This window comes from Parasteatoda tepidariorum, chromosome 4 (genome assembly GCF_043381705.1).
Source record: "Parasteatoda tepidariorum isolate YZ-2023 chromosome 4, CAS_Ptep_4.0, whole genome shotgun sequence".
NCBI lineage: Eukaryota > Metazoa > Arthropoda > Arachnida > Araneae > Theridiidae > Parasteatoda > Parasteatoda tepidariorum.
Window position 1 is genome coordinate 67,993,672 of NC_092207.1, and position 6,000 is coordinate 67,999,671.

A 6,000-nucleotide genomic window follows, 5' to 3' on the forward strand; every position below is an offset into this window, starting at 1 on the left:
TACATAGCTAATGGTCGGTGCGAGCCGTGAGCAGAATTTCAATCAACCAGCCATCACTGGGATTCGAACGTCAGTCACTCCATTGGGAGGTGAACGCTTTATCCCCTGAGTCACTACGGGTCTGCATATTTAGAAAAATTTAATTATTATAGTTAATTTTTTTAGCTGAATATTTAAATTCTCGAAAAATTTATTTTGAGCTTATACGTATACTTTGGCTATCTTTTTTCTCTTCATTATTAAGTTACACTTTTTCACACGTAACTTTTATTCACTATTATTTTCTTAACTATTTTAATTTGGGGCCTAAATATCACTGAATTAATTACCATATCCCCACAGTTGAATAATGAAATCTCCAGTTACTAAAATGAGACCTTATGAAGGACTTCTTTTTTCAAAAAAAAATTGTCAATATAACTCATTGTTTCACAAACATTTACATCCTGTGAGTAAAACACCATGATATGTAACTTTTTGATTCGTAATAACTTCATGATAAAATTTAGATAAGATACCTTCACTATTATGAAGCAGAACTGTAGATAAATCCTTACCCTTTTTAGATAATTCATTCTCGTTCTTTTACTATAAAAATTAAAAATAGCTTTCTGCTGACAGATATCACATGATTCATATGACCGAAGAAAATCAAATCCTTTTTTTATCGACTAAAACACATGCTTAATTTTGCTCTCGTGGTTTTGCTGAAAATATTAAATTTTTGCCACCAATAAATTGGAGTTGTTACACCGCGTTCATTTAGATATAGTTCATTTTTAGATTCAAACAACAAGTACCAGCTGCAAGTAACCTGCCGCTACTGTGGACACAAAAACCGGTAAATATACATTTTTGAATACTAACCCATAGTTTACAATTGAATTTATACCGGGTAGTTATACAACATCAACATAAATTTTACGTCTTATTACGGGAACACAATTATGTGAAAGCGAAACATTTTTTTACATCCAATTTGAAAGCCAAATGCGTTACATTATAAAAAGTTTTAACGGTCACCAAGTTTTCAAAGCATTAAGTTAATAAAGAAAGTTATAACAAAACTTATTTACTTATTTAGAGCTATTAAATTATTGACCTTAATTAATTGATTTTATTTCATTAGTTACATTTTCATACAGTATAAAAAATTTAAATTTCTGAGACAATGCCATATTGGTAGCTTCAATACATCATTAATTTTATTAATTGGAGATGATCTTTTTGTCAACCTTTTTTCTTATCTCAAAAACATAGGTTTTTATTAATTTATCTAGTTTTTAAATTGCATTTTTATTGTTATTTACAAACTTAATTGTAGGTGCGATAATAACCATAACTGGCTCTTGCTCCAATAACTCTAAACTAAATAACTTCATTACTATCTTTTTCTATGTATGCGTCATTTCATGAGTGTGAATTATAAAATAAAAATTAAATTCCTCTAAGTTCAAATAAGGAATCATATGATGCATTCATGACGAAACTTGGTGATTTTCTTTGAGTTTCGTTTAATACACTGCTAATGAATTAGTATCAAATATTTGGTAATGGGTGATCGTCTAAAATCGAACAAAATTTAAATAAACATTCATCTTCTTCTTTCAAGGCACTACAACCCGTTACAGGCCAAGGCTGTCCCAAGTAGTTTTTGCTATTTGGTCTTATTCGCAGCAAGGCTCATCAAGTTTCTGTTATATGCTATATGAAAGTCCTTCTCAACCGAGCCAAGCCACCTAGTTGGTGGTCTTTCTCGCTTTCTGTTTCCCATGAGATTATTAAAAGTGAGCTTTTTTATTATCAGATCGTAAACCGAATCAGATAGTGATCAGAAACATAATTTATGTTATCACATCGGAATTAATGTTGGAGGCCAAGGCTGTCCCAAGTAGTCTTTGCTATTTGGTCTTATTCGCAGCAAGGCTCATCAAGTTTCCGTTATATGCTATATGAATGTCCTTCTCCACCGAGCCAAGCCACCAAGTTGGTGGTCTTCCTCGTTTTCTGTTTCCCATGAGATTATTAAAAGTGAGCTTTTTTATTATCAGATCGCAAACCGAATCAGATAGTGATCAGAAACATGATTTGTGTTATCACATCGGAATAGATGTCCGAGCCAGCCCAAGACTATTGCATTTTATGACTATATCAGGTTGCTTGTACTTTTGTAAATTTCAAAGTTTAACTAGGATCTTCAGTTATGGATTACACTCATGGATTACAACAAATATTTTTCTTAAGGTACTCCGTTTAAAGGTTTGTTATCATAAGAAACAACCATTTTATTGCTCCAGAACTCTGCACAATTTCGTGCTATTTGAAATAGATATCAATCGAAAATAACGGTATGCAGATAATTTCCATTTTCTGGAATCCAAGATCTACGCCTTTCCTATAAAGCAATGTATGCGTGGTCCAAGATCATACGATAAATGTTCTTGAACTCTTCTTTGGACAAATGGTTATTTATTTATAATACATTTTCCGCTCCAAATAAAGCAAATGCGGGTTTGTTCCATCAAAAAATATTCCACGAAGACTAGAAGAAGAATTTTCCCAAAGCTTAATCCTACACCTGGATCACTCCGTCAACAGTGCATACGTAAAGTATTCTCAGTGGTAGACGGATCATGGGTTAGAGCCCCCTTCCCGTCAGACTAACCGTGGGAGATTTTCGTGGTTTTCCTCATCATGAAACGCAAATGTGTGTCATTTCCATCAAAAAATCCTTCACAAAGACAATTTTCTCCCCAATTCTTGATTCAGGAATTTCCTTCAAATTACGAGTTGCGCTCAAAATTGCAATGCCATGGAGTTGAGCATTAATAGCAGTAAGCCTAAATGAATCAGCTCTTCAATGCAATTTGTAAAATGAATTCAAATTCTTAATCCACATGGCCAGGAACTGTGGTGTCATACGTTGAAAGGAACACGAAAAAGTAGCAGTGGGAGCTATTTCGAATTCAGAATATGAAACAAACGCCTCGTATGCAAACATACGGAGCTATATAGTTCATTGCTTTATTTAATATTAGGGATATGATGCCTGGTTCCACTCCCCACCTTGTTCCTATTCTAGTGATCTATTCGTATTGATTTCAGAAACATTCAGTACTAAAATAATTTAAAATTCTCTGATATTGCTTTTAAAAGCTTCTTTATTTTCAAATATTTAATTATTTTACTGAAGTCTTTATTAAAGTAAAACGTTTTATAAGAAGAAATTTCGTAATTATTCTCTATATTTTTCAAAAGAAATACATGAATGAATGAAAAAAAAATTAAGTGATTAATAATTACAATGCAATTTTTCTAAACCATACGCTTTAGCTCTAACAAAATTACTTTCATGCAACTTAATCGATGTTTAGACTTCCAATTTAAAATAACAACTATTATACTTTATTATTATAACATCTCTCCCATTGAATAGGTATATATCAATATGGTTGCTACGCAAATTTCATGTAATAGAGTATTTGAATTTTGGCATCTATGAAACAAACTAAGCTAAATTCAACTTCTTTTGGAGGAAACGAGTCTATATTCAAATTGAAGGGCTTGCGAAAATATAGAGTTAAGCTAAATCTTTTTAAGTGTGACAGTTTTACATTATACTGTTCATCAGTATTGTTTCCAGAGAGATACCTTAAAAGTTTCATTGACACATAACACCACTAGATTACAAATTTTTGAGAGTAAGATCTTGTTATTATCTTGTTTTTTTTGTGCATAATGTTTTTAAAGTAATTTCTAAGAAAAACAGGAACAAATTAAACGATGACAGCCATACTTTTAAAAGGTAATTTCGACGATAATTAATTAATCTTTAAAAATCTTAAAGTCTTTTTCAGAGGGAGGAATTGAAAAAACTGAATGTTTTCCCCATTCTAAAATGCCAGCTTATTTTTTTTTTTAAATTAAAAAAAAATTAACAAACAACTAATGTAAATTATATTGATATTGTTTTTTTAAACTTAATGAAGACTTCTCTTAATACACTTTTGATTAATGTAGTCAAATGTTAATTTTATTTTTGTAAGAAATTACAAAAAAACACAATATGTGTCGCGAATACTTAATAAATGTACCATAATGCTAAGAATTTAATTTAAATAATAGTCAAAATAATAGTTATATGTAACAAATTTAACAAATGTAACTTATGTACAAACTTATATGTAACAAATTATGTGTAACAAATTTAATATTCGAAACTGTTTGGGGTAAATGGCTCGAATCGCCATGATAAAATATTAAAATTCGGGTCAACAACGCAAAAGTAAAGCCGTGTAAAAATATGAAATAATTAGTAAAATCGAAAAATTCTTCTTAAACTGAATACCTCAGGAAGAAATTAAAATAAAATAGTCATTCAAGTAAAATAATCATTTAAATAAAATAATCATGCAAATTTTAATTTAATGAAAAATGTAACAGTTGAGTAAGCACTCAATGAACAATAAGTAGAAATTTGATACAAATATAAGATAAATTGTATCATTTGACGAACTAAATAAATAAAAAAGAAATATTTCGGTATTGAGTAATATTCGTTTTAATGCATGAGATTTTTAAGAAATAAATTTGATACCATTTAACCCTTTGCTATTTTAGTAGCTTTTATCGCACTGGTTCACATTGGGTGATAAAGGTTGATACAGTATTTGTTTTTACTTTCATTTAATTTGGAAAGTATTTTACTCCTTGGAAAGTATTTTATTTTAGTTTTACAGACCTTCAAACATTTAATAGACAAGGAAACGGTAAACTAATAATAAATTAAAATGTCTAAAGGCATGAGAACAATCTTATCATTTGATGTTGTTTAATAAATACTAAGTAATCTTCCGGTTATATTTTGTATAAGATTTGTTTTTAAATCAGCACGAGAAAACTAGATATCACCCTAACTAATTTTTTTTATCAATCAGATTCTCATGAACTATGAGTAAATTTTTATGATTCAAGTAGGTGACTATAAAGATGCTAATTTCTTAGTACAGACAATCTTTTAATTTACTGAATTAGATACTCTCTTTGAATAAACATTCTTCTTATTTTGGACGGATTTAGATTTTCGCCCTTTCAGTTTTTGAGAAATTAATGTTTAAAAGCAGGTATTTTTCTATTACTCAGGCGCTATTTGACCGATTTCGTTCAAATTTTGTATTTTTTTCTTGTTTTAAAACTACCTGGTTCAAAATTGTGGAAAAATTTATGCACTTAACGATTCAGAAATTTATGACCATTATCAGTTAAAGTAATAAAACAAATTATTAAAATTATATTTTTATGGATTTATCAATAAACAACTTTTATAATTGTGTGCAAAATATTTTTAATTCGCTTCATTAGTTCTAGAGATATAGCGAATTGCGTAAAAGGTGAAATTAGCGTTAAACACACCAAACTTTTACTGCTTTCTGGCAAACTATATGAACTATATTTTTTAGATTGCGGTTATATTTTGATGGTCAAAAACCCATACTTGTCGATAAAAAGGTTTGTACGGTAAAGGTGAGAAAGTATGGTTTCATGTCTGATTTTGCAACTTAAAATGTTACCAGACTAATTATCATATTTAAGGTCACCCATCTGAATCATTGAGATTGGCTCTTAGTTCGTGAAAATCCGATCATTCAAACAAAAGTTATTCAAAATGTCTTTTTTATTTGTTTATTATTTTAAGTGTACTGTACGTGACTATCTAGAAATGAATTTGATACCATTTTAACCTTTTGTCCTCACAGTGATAACCATCACACACACTTTAAATTAACAATGTTTTACGTGCGGTAGTAAGGGTCGTTATCATTTATTTTAAAATTTTATTTATCGATGCTAAGAGTTAAATATATCGCTTATATTGTTACAACCAGTTTAAACTAACAAAATTGAATAGATTTATCACCTTAATTTTTCCTCTTTATTTAGGATGATTTTCATTTTCATCGATAACATTGATCTTATTTCCGTTTTGAAATTTTTTACTAA